Here is a 16,509-nt window from a genome sequence, read left to right as displayed (position 1 = left end):
TTATATTCTGAAACAAGAGGTCAGAATCAATTTACAATGTTGTAAGAAAAAAATGTACAAGCAGTCTCAATGCAAATCAATTTCAAGGTTAGGTTAAATTGATATTATTTATTTCTCATCAGTAAACACTGCTTGCACTCCTCTCAGAATTTCTAGGGACTGGCTTCTTGATTGCTTCTGACAGAACAATTGTCCGATATATATTTGATAAGGGACTGAATGTCACAATCTGTTTGTTTTTTTAACAGACATTGCTGACTGAAATCTCTGACCTATTACTCTAGTTTGCGTTCATATATATTGTTACTGATCATGTTCAGTCACCAGTGGTAGCTGTACTCGTTAATAGTGCGATGACAAGGGTCAATTGATTTTTCGTATTTAATTGACCATATACAATGTTAGTTCAATTCAGAAAAAAATGTCTACTTTTTTGTATGAGGCTTAAAAACGGGAGAAGATCGAGTTTTTACTGAACCCATTTACAGTTTCCTGCCAAATACAAAATAGTGACATTGATCTAAAATTGTTTTAAAACTGTAACGATAGCTACAATTATAACAATTAAAATGGCAACACAAAAAAAAAACTCATTTTATACACATAACCATATTTGTAAGCACATCGTGTCACAAAATATATTTGCGGATAACGCCTTGACTCATATTTAAATATAAGTGAAAATATTTCAAAAATAGGTTAATTTGACAGTTTTTGTTGTGTTGCTCTAAATACCAGAAGTTCGAATCCCAAATTTAAATATCCAAGACAAAATTCAAAAATATACATTTTTATGTCCGACAGGCTAAACTCAATTTTTGATGAACATGTGGATGATAACATATGGTAGATTTGTTTTTATCGAATTCAAGTGAACCATAAAGTAGTCTTAACACAAAACCACCCTCTTTTAAGGCTGAGCACTTCATACGATTCTTTAAGAATAGTTTTGAATTACAACAAAAAAGCACTGGTCATTGGGGATACCGGCGTCGCCAATAAATAATATAATTTTCTTTTCTTGTCCATTAATGTCCTTGTTTGTCTGCAGTTGTAAACATTTTTCAATGACAAATATACTCCAAGGATTTAAATATTATCTAACAAATCCCAAAATGTGATTTAAGTAGGCAGTCTGTTATAGAAAATGGATGTTTAAGTGACAACATTTCTAATACCGGCCGTCGAATTTATTCAATGTTGGTTGTTAAAGTAAGGTAATGTAAATGGCTTCTAGATCTAAGACTGCACTGAGGAATCAGTATATATTGACTATTAGACACAGCAGACAATGAAGACAAATCTCGGTGTTTTAAGAAATAGCCATTACATATAGCTTAATTGTCCATGCACATATCAAATAGGAAGGATAAATACGATTAAGAAAGGAAGCACGGTGTTATTGAATGGTCACAGATCAATGGAGATGTCTCAGAATGTCTACATGAGTAGTTATTCAAAACTACATTTCCTTGACCAAACTGAGTTATAAGGGTTCTTAAAGGCGACAACTGTATGTTACGCTGAATGTTTGGCCTCTGGTTGGGTGTCGAGTCAAAGTGCAATTTTTGTTTATTCTTATATCTCATTTCTTTTTATGGGTTATGCTTGTGCATTTTTTGTTTGTTTCACCATGCACTGCACTTCTAAAATATAGTTTCTACATTTTTTCGATCTCATTTAAAACTTATAAGCTTTGGTCCGTACTTAACCATCCAGAGTACTATATATCTTGTTTAGAGTTAGCTTGATTTCGATTTTTTTTACAAAATGAACAAAACAAAGCAAGATACCTCGTTAATGAGTAGGACGAAGAAGCAATACAACATTTCGACACTTTGCTATCACGGTTCGTTCCCTCATCGCCGAGTCAGAAACTACAAAACTATATTATTTTTACTCCTAATTAGCGATGATGGAAATTTGAAGCCAAAAATTGACATACATAGTAACTAACTTCATTGCATGAAATAACATTTTCTTTCTACAGCATCAGTAGCAACGAATTAAAATGTTGATTATAATGAAATAAGTTTGAATAATTTGGATGAATAACAGTGACGGATAATTTTCAGACCGGAATTTCATTGCAGCAACATCTGGACTTTATATGGTTTCTAATACGGTAATGTCGGGTGGCACCATTATCTTCATTGCCATTTGTGGAAGACCGATGCTCAGAACGTAAGTTCATTTTCGAATCCATTACTCAGCTGGGACATTGCATACTGTAATTACACTACTAAATGGAGACATAGTTTATATTAAAAATGATACTAATCATGGCGTATAGTTGATATCTGGTAATCAGTTGTCCCTGTTTTCTGTATTTGTAAAAAAAAGTGGAGCCAATTGATATAAGAATGGTTCAAAAAGTATAATAGTGCTACTGCTAAATCTTTCGTCAATGCAATCGTGACTAGCTTCAGACAAAATAAGCATTCATTTCTTAATGCAAATCTATAATTATGAATTCCTGTTCGATCAAACTCTTGCAGTATAACATTTTCAGCTTGCAATTTACAAGATGTGAATACTGCAAGAAGGCCTCCGCAAAATGAGAATGCTCAATTCCCGTTTCGATAAAAAGAGATTATGTCAATATTGCAATTGCTAACTTTGTATGCTTACATAGAGACATCATAGGTAGCTATATCTGTATATGGGGTTAAACCCCAAAGTCAATACGATCTTGCATGGTTTGCGTTCCACTAGGATTTTGAATATGTTTGCATGACACTGAAGTACATTCTATGTAACAAAATGCAGTTTTCACTTTCTCCGAAAAATAAATATTGTAGGCTATATCGCTTCTTATCATTTAAGTATAATATCGTAATTAGAGTAAAACATTAACCAAGGATATATTAAACTAGGAAAAGTTCTTACATATCTCAAAAGCATTGGCTACTCGCGTAATTCAGCTTAAATGACTCTTTCACCCGATTGTCACAGATTTTTAAATACTGATTTACCTCTCACATATACTGACAATTTCAATTAAATTCTATGATGAGACTAAATAAAACAGCTTAGAACAGTTCTTTTTACCAACTTTTGATCTTGTTGTCTTGAAGTATTCAACTTGTGTGTGTACCATAGCCAGTATTTTTTAGTAGTAGCGATCACATTTTGACACTGCTTCTTTATTATGCGCCGTCTTATATAACCTTCCTTTATATATGTAGTTATCTAACCTGGATAATTAAGTCCCTCCTCGTAATCAATCTTTCATACTGGCGCTTGGAAGAAAAGCGAAATAGAACGACTGAATAAGTAATGTTAGCGGTTATCATGTTAGTAGGTAACCTGTTCGATTTTTGTTATTGTGTGTTCTACTTGTACGACAAATTTTCTAGATAGATACATCGTTCGGGATCTGGGTACGCACGTAAAATGGTTTAACTTTATTGGGTTTTTTTTCTGAAGGATTTCGATGATTGGTGATGTTCATTTTACTGGTTTATTCCACCATTTTCTACATAAGGAAATGCCTGTACCAAGTCAGGAATATGAGAGTTGTTTTCCATTCGTTTGATGTGTTTGACCTTTTGAATTTGCCATTTGATAAGAGACTTTCACTTTTGAATTTTCCTTGGAGTTCGGTATTTTTGTTATTTTACTTTTTTCCTGACAAATATTTTGTTATTGTTTATATGTATTGAGCATTCATATAAAACACTGCAAAACCTAAGTGTCCGAGTTCTAGCATTAAAATTGACAAACACAAAGTGCCATGTTTCCTTCCTTTTTATGTCATTTCTTTTGATGACTATCGGCTCTTTTCTAGTGATATATAAGCTTATCCAATATGCATGCTAGATTGATGAACAATGTATTGTCTTGAATCCATTAACAAAAAGTCAATATCCTTTTTATGTAATTGAAATGTTGTTTCATAACTGAACTTCCCTTATATTTGTTTTTTTTAATTGTTCGTATTGTTATCATATGTGCTTGCTTCAGTTTGTGCATTTAGAAGAGTACTCTGTGGTATTGACAACTATCGCTTTCTAAAATTGCTTTAAAAGGCTCCATTTGCTCTGTAGTTTATTTAAACGCTGTGTTTTATACCATTGTTCATTCATGGAAAGCCCATTTCGGATTTTTCTTACTCGATTCTCATCTTGAGAGCTTTAAGAGCTGCTATCATCGATTTTGTTTTATCTTTACAGTGAACTGTCCATTCACACTATAATCTGCCTTTTTCATCTATCTATGCTTTGCCAAACTGCTCAATTGTTATAGAGATCAACCAACAATAAGTTTTTCGCCACAGAGTCCTAGATTCTTGAACATTTGAAAGTTCAACGTGGAAGTCGATGCAAATCTATGATTAATGCTTCAAGCTCTTCTTTACAATTCTCATTTGTGTTAACTATACCCAAAGATAATACAATTCAGCATTCCACACCTGATATCTAGCAGACTATCCTCAAGTTGTTAAAATATTCATTTCTATAGATCGTTTTTTTTTTGTTTTTTTTTTCACTTCAAAATTTCAATTTTTTTATTTGTAAGTCTATCTATTTCTGTATCGATTACTTCTCTCGTATCTCCTACATTCTTTTCAAATAGAGAATCTCGTTGATAGATTATCAGTTAAAGTGTTTTTCTATTTCCGTAATTTATATTTGAAGGACATTTGACAAATTGCACCATTTATTTTCCCGATATTTTTCTTCTTTATAGGTTGTACTTTGTTAATACAGCTGTTTCTCAAACCACGCCTCTTTTGGGGAGATATATAATATTCAAAGATATGTTAATTTGTTAACGTACTGGTTCCCGTTTATGATCTCTGTGTTTCATCTCATAGAGACATCATTTAGGAATGTAACCAGTATAGAAAAACATGGTAGCGCCTAAATTTTAATTCTTAGGAGTTCCAAATATGGAGGTAAGGGTAGTATAGAATTTTAGTACAAGTTTAAACTCTTAGAAGTTCAGGGCATATAAATGTTGAAAATATGCCGCACAGCCCTATATTGTGACCTTTGAATAAAATAGAAGTGCATATAAACTTTCCGTTCTGGGATATAATTTTTCACGAAACTTCAAAAAGTGTCACAGTTTCAGCCGCAAAGGGAGTTCCTATGGGAAATTGCATTGTCTATATTTACAGAATTGCAACCTGTATAGGGTTAAAAAATAGAACATACAGATTTTCACAAAATCTGGTTTATCTCAGAGATTTTAAAGAATTTAACTGAAATATGAAGTTTTATAAATATTTCATGAAGATTGAGAAAATCCTGAGCCTTAACTATGATGACTCAGCATAAATTCACAGTTTACAGTATGCATGGTTTACTTAAAGCCCTGAATTCAAAATAAATTCATAATATATGCCTATTTGTAATTTAAATTGTTTAGAAGTGCTAATATTTACTCTTCGCAGTCATTGCAACTCATTGATCCTTCCTAAATATTTTTGGTGGGGTGTTTTTGTCCTGTCGATAACCCAAAAGTAAGCCGTAATACCTAAATGTGCTTTTTTGTGACCGCGGCATTAAAAAGTACAAGCTAGAATTACAAAAAGACCTCAATAAAACTTACAATAGTGTGTTCTATCCTAAATATATACTAAATATTCCACATTGCTAGAAACAGGGAAAATATTTATGAAATGTGAGGCCCCAGGGACAAAAATACCAGAAAAAATGCCTACCCCTGGGTCATAAAACAGATAATTTAACTTGTAAATGCTATGATTTTATTAATTCCAAGGTCTTTTGTAAAGAAACAATAACTGTGCTGGGAAGTTATGCAAAAAAAAGATGTAAGCAGTCATTTCATTCAAACTTTTAGTGAATTTATGCACCAGACTGATATCTTCTTAAATACAACTTTTGCAATTATGGCTTTGTTTAGACCCTTCTAGTTCATATATAAACTAACTTATGTTAGATATAAGGTTAGGGATGATACTGTTGAGACAAGAATTCTTAACTGGCCATTTGAGACAGAAATTACGAACTTTCATTGACAAATAGGCATTCAGTAAGATGTGGACTGGAGACACAGGCAGGATTGGATACTTTGTATAATCTTGAAAGTTGGAATGGTTAGCTACTAAACAATACATTTATAGTATTACAAAATGCTTTCAATTTGTTATCAGAATAGTTTCAAACAGGTTTTAGACAGTTCATGTCAGAAAACATGCACATATGGTAAGCTGGCAATAATTAAAGTCTTGTTTTCAAATTCTTTAAAAAATTGAAACAGGGGTAGGGGTATAAAATGTACTGTAAAAGGAAACTTAGAGTATATGCAGTGATTTCTTTAAGGATATAATTCTGATAAATAAGTATTGTTGTGAGAACAAGTGTTTTTAAAGAGTTTTTGAATAAATGTTTGTATAGGTTGCACTTTGTAAATACAGCTGTTTCTCAAACCACGCCTCTTTTGGGGAGATATATAATATTCATAGACATGTTAATTTGTTAACGTACTGGTTCCCGTTTATGATCTCTGTGTTTCATCTCATAGAGACATCATTTAGGAATGTAACCAGTATAGAAAAACATGGTAGCGCCTAAATTTTAATTCTTAGGAGGTCCAAATATGGAGGTAAGGGTAGTATAGAATTTTAGTACAAGTTTAAACTCTTAGAAGTTCAGGGCATATAAATGTTGAAAATATGCCGCACAGCCCTATATTTTGACCTTTGAATAAAATAGTAGTGCATATAAACTTTCCGTTCTGGGATATTATTTTTCACGAAACTTCATAGTAAAAGTGTCACAGTTTCAGCCGCAAAGGGAGTTCTTATGGGAAATTGCATTGTCTATATTTACAGAATTGCAACCTTTACATTTGTAGCTGTTTGTCCATTTTATCTCAAATTATTCACAGTTTAAGAGATGTAGGGTAGTCCGATTCCTTTCTAAGGGATTTTGTGTTCATATAATCTTATCTGAAAGAAAAGGTAAGACACCACAAGGTCAACGGTCATTCCACTGCAAACAGGAACTGTGTCGATCTTGAATAACATATTGTTTTAATTTTCTTTTAAGTACAATAATTCAGGATGGAAAACGCTATAGGGATACTCCTATTCTCTGTTATTGTTATCATGAAGTCATTTTATGTTTATGAAACAGAAAGAAAACTTCTACACATTGAGGAGAAACTTCTCAAAAAGGAATTCATATCCAATACAGCAGGTAAATATTGAATGACAGATTAACAAACTTTGGACACTAAGCTTTTATAAGTCGACTGGACAGGAAGCTTAATTTGGTCGCTATTCGTATTCCGTTTTATGCTATGACATTGTCGGTTCGATTTAGACTTTAATTATGTGATTTTGTCAGCCTCTCTTTTATAGATTATATAACTTAGCTGTATTTGGTAATATCTTTCGGAAGTTTGGGTCCTCAATGCTCTTCAAATTCGTACTTTAGTTGGCCTTTTAAAGTTTTTTTATTCGAGCATTACCAATGAGTTTTTTGTGGACGAAAAATGCGTCTGGCGAACAAACTTTCAAAGTCTAGTATGTATGATGAGTTTGAATAGACATGTCTTAGTTGGTTAAACAAAGTCTGTTGTTTTCCGGCCTATTTAAAGGTTTTAAATCAAAGTAAATGTTGACAGGTTTACTTCAATGAGACAGTCACCCAAATGACATATACAGGTCAACATACACGTACTTCTGGATTAAATAGCTATGAAATCAAATACTATGATTAAATTCTATTTTAAGATCAAGTCGTTAAGATTTTATACTGTATATACATATAACATGTTGTGCTATCATTTAACGACACATAAAATGAAGCTCAAATTTTACATCGTTTAATGCAAAAGTATGCAAAAACAGGAAGGTTTAATTTGCATAAAACCAAATATTGATCCCGATTGAAAAACGTAATAATGATAGCCTAAGGTCTTAATTTAGATAATTTTGTTGATTTAACAATGGACAGGTATGATAAGAGCCATTATTTTCTTAACGAAATTCCACAAAAACTGTAGTGTTCTTCATTCTTTCAAATGCATGTTGAGTTTAATTCTTAACAGATTATTCACTGTAGGGCTTCGCATATGTTCCCCGTTTTTAAGCCTCATCCAGATATTTTTTTTTCTTTTATGTTTACTCAATACACTATTATTGTTATGTAAATCATCGTTTTACCTGTTTAAGAAGGCTTTTTAGCAATGTGAATCGGTCATAAACATCGTTTATTCTGTTTGTAGTTACATGTGACATTCTTTTCAACAGGTGAAAATGTTGAGCACATTCAATATCGATCTCAAACTGGGGAAATACAGGTCAGATTTAGATCAAAATGATATCAAGTTATTATAATGCAAGTCAAATCAGCGAATGTTTTGTGTTCTTATATCAAACAAAACTGCTTTTATCAATGGTTTTTTTAATAATGTCTTATCGCAAATGTTTCGAAAGAACTTGCTCTTACTTTTTAAAACTGTCAATATTGTAACTAATGCCGCTTGAAGGGTAATTATTCCATACAGGAGTCTTCATACAAATGCAATAATTGCCAAAAAAACGGTAGGTTTATCTTGACAGTTTAATACTAAATAATTTGCTATTCATGTTGTGTTTGTTGTTAGGTACTATGCCGTAATAATAAACTAAGGAACTTTTCTGTACAATTGTGTATTTTCTGTTCTTTTATGCACGAACCTACTGATCGATGTCAAAAATTTGAAAGGTTTCGATCTTAAGAAAAATAGTCTAATCCTGCCATATTTGCATGTACCTGTCCCATGTTAGCCGGAACCTAATCAGTAGTCGTATGATGTTATAACTTATTTTTTTGTTATTTAGAAAATTCTGTGTTGATAGATAATCTTTGATTGTTTCTGTTAAATTAATTCACAACTTTAAAAGACTCGGGATGATTTAGAACTTGGCTTTAGAAATGAGAGGCGAAAGATACCAAAGGAGTATTCAAATTCATTAGTCAACAACGAACTGAGAATGCCAAAAAATATTAAATTATCGTCCCTGAAAGTAAAATGTGTTCGACACCTACGTCCTTCATTTGATTTGTTTTTAATCACTGCATGATTCTGTTAAAAATTGAATGAAAGTGTCTACTGATTAAAACAATGATATTACGTTCGATGAGAAATTGAAATGGGAGAAACTGTTGAAGGAAGGACGTTTTTGAAAACATTTAATATTTTTTGTCGATTTTCTAGCGGCTTTATTGTAGTCGGACTGATTTTTGTTGATATAATTTGGATGCAGGTTTCTATTTATTATTTTGAGTTCGATAAAACAAAATGTGAAATGGGAATTTTTATTTGAGTTGCATAGTTTGCATCTGTTAATAAACAACTAGTTGTTAATCTATTGACGTCGAGCCAAATAACAGCAAAAGGAAAAACGACTCTTAACTAGGAAAGTTAGACTTTTCGTCTACGAGTCAGCTATTGACCAGAACCAGCATTTATCTCCTTGGCAGTGAAGATGAACTCTATCAGCCAAATTCTACATCGTTTTACTGGACAACTGTTTTAATTTTGGTTCACCTGTAGTGCATGACATAAAATTTTCTTTTGCAGGTAGTGTGGCATTCACAGCATCACGATCCGATACTTACCATGTTATTCCAGATGAAATAATAAAGTTTGATACAGTTTGGGTGAATATTGGTGACGGATACGATCCAGAATCGGGGAGTTTTTACTGCACCAAAATCTGGACTATACATGGTTTCTAATACGATACGCACGGATGATAATGGCAGTCTACAATGTTTTTTTATGGAAGAACGATGAATCAACCGTATACTCTGCTGGATCCGGCTCTTCATCTGGGACATTGCACATATTGATGATGATGATACAAAAAGGAGACAGAATTTGTATTACATCTTTTGAACATTCTTTAAACGTAATATACGGTCTTGGTTACTCTACGTTTTCTGCATTTTTAATATAAGATTAAAGAACAAATGGTACTGCTTTCGTGTGTATATTGATTCTTATATTATGTCTTTTTAAGCTTTTCTAAACAACGTATGCTTTAATTTAGAAACCTTAAAAAGTATGAAGAAAGTGTTGTGTATTATACGTCATTTCGACAGCTGCAGTCAGACAAGACGGGAAACTTTAAGCCTTAAAAGACATCCAGTTGTTAAACAGGTTAGTATTTGCAACAAATAAGCAAGATCTAAATGTATTACATTTTTGGTTAACACGTAAGACCCTTAACAATATTAATAATGAAACTATCTCAATATTGTCTGGGATATTCTCTGAGATTCCTTTCGTTTTGTCATAATTATAATTTAAAAGTACAATCACACCTTCTTAATTGACTTTTGCTAGTTCTTTCTCTGTGTGTTCCTTACAAATGTATGAAGGTTTGTATGAGCATTTATCTCCTTGGCAGTGAAGATGAACTCTATCAGCCAAATTCTACATCGTTTTACTGGACAACTGTTTTAATTTTGGTTCACCTGTAGTGCATGACATAAAATTTTCTTTTGCAGGTAGTGTGGCATTCACAGCATCACGATCCGATACTTACCATGTTATTCCAGATGAAATAATAAAGTTGATACAGTTTGGGTGAATATTGGTGACGGATACGATCCAGAATCGGGGAGTTTTTACTGCACCAAAATCTGGACTATACATGGTTTCTAATACGATACGCACGGATGATAATGGCAGTCTACAATGTTTTTTTATGGAAGAACGATGAATCAACCGTATACTCTGCTGGATCCGGCTCTTCATCTGGGACATTGAACATATTGATGATGATGATACAAAAAGGAGACAGAATTTGTATTACATCTTTTGAACATTCTTTAAACGTAATATACGGTCTTGGTTACTCTACGTTTTCTGCATTTTTAATATAAGATTAAAGAACAAATGGTACTGCTTTCGTGTGTATATTGATTCTTATATTATGTCTTTTTAAGCTTTTCTAAACAACGTATGCTTTAATTTAGAAACCTTAAAAATTATGAAGAAAGTGTTGTGTATTATACGTCATTTCGACAGCTGCAGTCAGACAAGACGGGAAACTTTAAGCCTTAAAAGACATCCAGTTGTTAAACAGGTTAGTATTTGCAACAAATAAGCAAGATCTAAATGTATTACATTTTTGGTTAACACGTAAGACCCTTAACAATATTAATAATGAAACTATCTCAATATTGTCTGGGATATTCTCTGAGATTCCTTTCGTTTTGTCATAATTATAATTTAAAAGTACAATCACACCTTCTTAATTGACTTTTGCTAGTTCTTTCTCTGTGCGTTCCTTACAAATGTATGAAGGTTTGTATGAGCAAAATTTGTTCTTGTGAAAAAAAGTTCCAGTGGAATAAATGTCACAGGAAATATATTCTGGGAGAACTTTTTTCACAGATAATTTCTGTATCATTTGTTCCATCTCTATAAAATAAGTTCCAAATTTACCTAGTGAAATAAGTTCTGGGTTTGTGAAATTTGTTCCTTACCTGGTGCAGTAAGTTCCGGGTTCGTGAAATTTGTTCCTAACCTGGTAAAATAAGTTCCGGGTTTGTGATATTTGTTCCTTACCTAGTGAAATAAATTCCTTGTCTGTGAAATATGTTCCACTGTTTATTCAAGTTATCTTAAATACTGAGCATTTGTCATCAGTTAGTTTACAGTTATCATTCAAGAACATAATACAAACATGTGTTATATTGATAATGTAATAAATAAAAAGTGTAAAAATCCAATATGGATCCTGTAGAGTATAGTAAATGTTTTATTACATACTCGATAAAAAATACCCAAATGACACTAATGAGCCAGAAAAGAGTAAAAAAAGAAAAATCACTCAGAAAAAAAATATAGTTAAAGATGAACATTTGTACTAAGTTGAAAAGTTACTGATTAATTATATTAAAAGACATGTAGAAACAAAAGACAAACTGTCAAGAGTATTTTGAACATGTGTCATAACCTTAGTATGACAAGAACACTATGACAGTTAACATGAAACAAGGAGGAATACCACATAAAACAGAAACAAATACAAATTATGATACATTACCATCGCTTTTATTTCTATTCTTCAACCTAGAGTTACAGTCATGCCCATTGGTGGCCTCCGGCTGTTATCTTCTCTTTGGTCGGGCTGTTGTCTCTTTGACATATTCCCCATTTCCATTCTCAATTTTACTTCAATGGCAAATGTACCCGATGCAAGCACAGCTTAGCTTGCATCATCATTTAAGTGTAACAAGAAAATGTTCGGCTGTGAAATATGTTGCAAAGGTACTTATTTTCTGTGAAATAGGATCAAGCGGAACTTATTCATTGATTTCTATGAAATATGTTCGGTTCCGAACTTATATCGCAGGAACATATTTCACTTTTTCAAAACGTTTAATATTGGAACAAAATTCATGGAGCTGTTCCCGAACTTATTTCACATTTGGTCAAAAAATTAGTTCCAGAACAAATTTTACAGTGCTGGAACATTTTTCCTTACAATATATAATCCAGGTATAAATTTTCTGTGATATAAGTTCCGGTGGAACATATTTCCTATGAAATTTGGTCCGGCGAAACAAATGTCACGCTAGGACAAGATTTATGTTACATTTATACAACAAATATGCAATCGAACACAGCAACCAATGATTCGTTGTAACTGTTTTTAAATTTCAGATTTCATATGCTCATTTCAAACTTTTACATGCTATGACAACGTTGTTAACCATGTAAAGCTATAACGACATTAATGAGAAATAGCTAAAATGTACGAGGGTCTACGTTGTGTTTACAGAATAGAAGATAATGGGCAAAATTAGAGAATGCTGGCCAAAATAAAAAAAAGAATAAAGCAAAATTGGCCAAAACAATAAAGAATATAGAAATGAAGTCTCCTCCCGCCCCCTACTCACACTAAACAGACTGTTTTGAATAATAGCGTGGCACACTCCACTGTCGCATGTTGTGTTGATCTAGCAACATGTAGCTTAACAATGTCGTTGTTGTAGTATTAACCGAATTTGCCTCTCCCTTATATGATATGATTGATCGAACATGTAATTTTAATTCTAGTTTCCTGACAATTCTCTCGAGAAGTTACAGAGTTACTAAATCTGGAATGTGTTGACCTAATTTACTATAAATGTAGCTTTTAGCACTTTATGTTTACATTTTGCAGGCTAAATTGACGCAAAGCTTTATACTCATGAGTTCATTTGTGGTTTTAGCTCGTTCTATAAAAATATTAATTCTTTCCGTTAATTTGACTTGATAATTTCATTGTGCAAATGATGAATGACATAATAGATGTTGCTCCTAGCAGTTTATCATACGACAACTGTATAAGCTTTTAAACTATTTTTCAATTTATTTCAATCAATGGAAGATTTATTGAGTACATAAGCGCTAAACCATACATGTATCAGTATCCTGTTCTTTTAGTGTTTGTTTTATTTAAAGAAAAAAGAGACGTAAAATACCTAGGGAACTTGCAAACCACATGAATAAGTCAAAGAAACTGACAACAACATGGAGAAAACGAAAGATGAAGAAAGTACAAATAAAACTACGAAACATTACTAAGAAACTAATAAGTAAGCACGGGAACAACACCACGAACTGGAGGTGATCTCATATTTTCAGAAAAGGCTCATCTATAGGTTCTGTACCATTATTTGATATATCATCGCATATTAAGGTACTAGTTTCCCTCTTAGAAAATGCCCCTCACAAAAAAACGAAATAAAAATAAAAGAATGGCTAAAAGTTCCTTTCTGTTTATTAATTGTATTCTGATAAGCATATTTACGTTATTTGTAGTATATGTAGCACGCTTCTCTTGTCGAAGATAACTGTTTCAACTATTTGGAATATACTAATAAGATCATCCTTTTGTAGATGATCGAATTTGTCAAAAACAATTAAAAAAAAACCCACCGAAATATAGTAATATAACAGTTTCAAAAATTATTAAACAAGTATACATGTTGACCCCAAGGTGTTATTTTGGAATATTTTGTATTTATTGATAATTACTATGATTTTATCTTTGAAAAATTAAAACAACAAAATATATATTGCTATATACGATTTTATATCCTGTTTAGAAAGGGGCACATTAATCAGGTTTGAACACAATATAAAAGAACATGGAAATCTGCTTCATCAATCATTTTGTAAAACCATGTAAAAGAAGATGAAATTATTTATTTTTTTTATCTTCCATGACGATGGTGCATAAGACGTCACTTTTGGTGTTTCATGATGTGAACTTACTATTTTAGACCACATGATTTGTAATGTTTTGATTGACCATGTCACTGAGATTGCTCAATGAACATTATGAAAGTAGAAGTTAAAGTTTCTTAACTGGTTTAAACAGCATGTAGAACGTAATTATTTATATAAGTTTCAAAATTAAGAAAAACTCGGATTATAACGTCATTTGTAAAAGTCTTGGAATTTGCATCGATATAAAATGTAAACTAGTATTCAATCAAGGCTTTCTGTTCAGATTCTTGACTAGAACGTGTATGGATTTAGTTTCATCCGTTGCAAACATTTCATTTGTAAGCAATTTTCGATTTTCTAGTACCGTGTCCTTGAAGATGACATTTTCAGTCAAAAAGAAAACAAAAGTCTATTCCATGGAATATATGTTCCAAGGAATTGTGATCTAGGCTCACTACGATCTTGACATTTATAATGCGGTGTCTTTAATTACAGTATGAGATACGATTATGATGAATTAAAACGAAAAAACTGATAACAACAGAAAAAATGGAATTAATAAAAAGTTATTTTTTAAACTAATTTTCTATTATTGTTCCATATTCAATGAATTATTCGCTATCTGCTAGTCCTGGCGTTTTGACTTTAACTTTGTCTCGGTCTAAAGCGTAATATGAAAAGGTTTATGTGGAATTGGACAATAATTTTTTATTTTTTTTTTTTTGCTGCTGAAATTTCTTAAACAGAATTATATCTAATCCGTAATTCATTTTCAAAGTCATGTTTTTATACAATTGACAATTCATGGGAAGGCCATTGTCGTTTTTTATAACTTGCCTCCCATCTTATCGAGCTTTAAGGGCTTCTTCCGTAGAATTTTTTCGTGAAATGCTCATTCACACTATAATTCTTCCTTTTCAACCGATCTGTGTCATGCTTATAGGCATCCAACAACAATCGTTTTTTCGCCATGAAGTCCTTGATTTCTGAATTTTTAACATTGGCAAGTTCAACGTGGAAGTCGCTTCCAAACTATTTATGAAGAATGCTTCAAGTTTTTCTTCAAAGTTAACTCTACCTTTAGAAAATACTACAATTGTCCTTAACTGCTCTGCAACTTATATCTAACATGCTATCCTAAAGTTGGTAAAATACTCATTTCGATTTTTAAAAGTATTTATTTCTTCGCTGCAAAATCTTAATCTTTTAATCGTCAAGTCTCTCTCTTACATTCTTTTCAAATAGCCAATTCTTTTTTCATAGATTATCAGTTAAGGTGTATTCTATTTCCGTAATTTAAATTTAAAGAGCATTTGACAAATCGAACGATTTATCTTTCCAAAACTCTTCTTTCTGTTAAATTTGTATCTGTTCGTTCATTGTATCCCGATTTATTCACAGTTTAAGAAATGAAGAATAGTCTGTTTGCTTTCTACGGGATTTTGTGTTCACATATATCTGATCTGAAAGAGAAAGTAAGAGACCACAAGGTCAACAGCCATTACACTTCAAACAGGAATTGTGTCAAACCTTCCTTGACACGTTGTTTTAATACGCGATGGAAAACGCTGTAGTGATTCTCCTACTATCTCTTATTGTTATAATGATGGCATTTTATGTTTATGAAACAGAAAGAAAACTTCTACACATGGAGGAGAAACTTCTCAAACAGGCAATCATATCAAATACAGCAGGTAAATATTGAATGATATATTTACAAATTTTGGACATCTAGCTTTTTTAGTCGCCAGGACAATTAGCTTAATTATAGTCGCCATTTGTTGGTATTTCGTTTTATGTTTTGCCGTTGTCAGTTCGTTATCGACCTATAAGTTTGATTATCTCTGTGGTGTTTTCCGCTCTCTTTTATATATTAGATTACCTTAACTGTATTTGGCAAAATCGTTCGGAATTTTGGGTGGTAAATGCTCATCAACTACGTACTTTATTTGGGATTTTTTACTTTTTGATTCAAGCGTCACTGATGAGTCTTCTGTGGACGAAACTTGCGTATGGTATACAACCTTTAAAGTTTGGTTTGTAAGATGAGTTTAACTAGACGTGTCATAGTTTGTTAAACAAATGCTGTTGTTTCCCGGTCTATTTAAGGGTTTCTTATCAAAAGAAATGTTGATGGGTTTACTTCAATGAGACAGTCTTCCCACAGACATTTACAGGTCAACATATACGTACTACTGGATGAAATAGCTAACTTATCCAATATTATGATTAAAGTCTATTTTAAGAACCATGTCGCTAAAAAGATAAGATATTTTGTATACATATAACATGTTGTGCTATCATTTAACG

This window comes from Mytilus californianus, unplaced genomic scaffold (genome assembly GCF_021869535.1).
Source record: "Mytilus californianus isolate M0D057914Y unplaced genomic scaffold, xbMytCali1.0.p SCAF_14, whole genome shotgun sequence".
Lineage (NCBI taxonomy): Eukaryota > Metazoa > Mollusca > Bivalvia > Mytilida > Mytilidae > Mytilus > Mytilus californianus.
The sequence above is the reverse complement of the archived record's forward strand: the minus strand, read 5'-3'. Positions refer to the sequence as shown.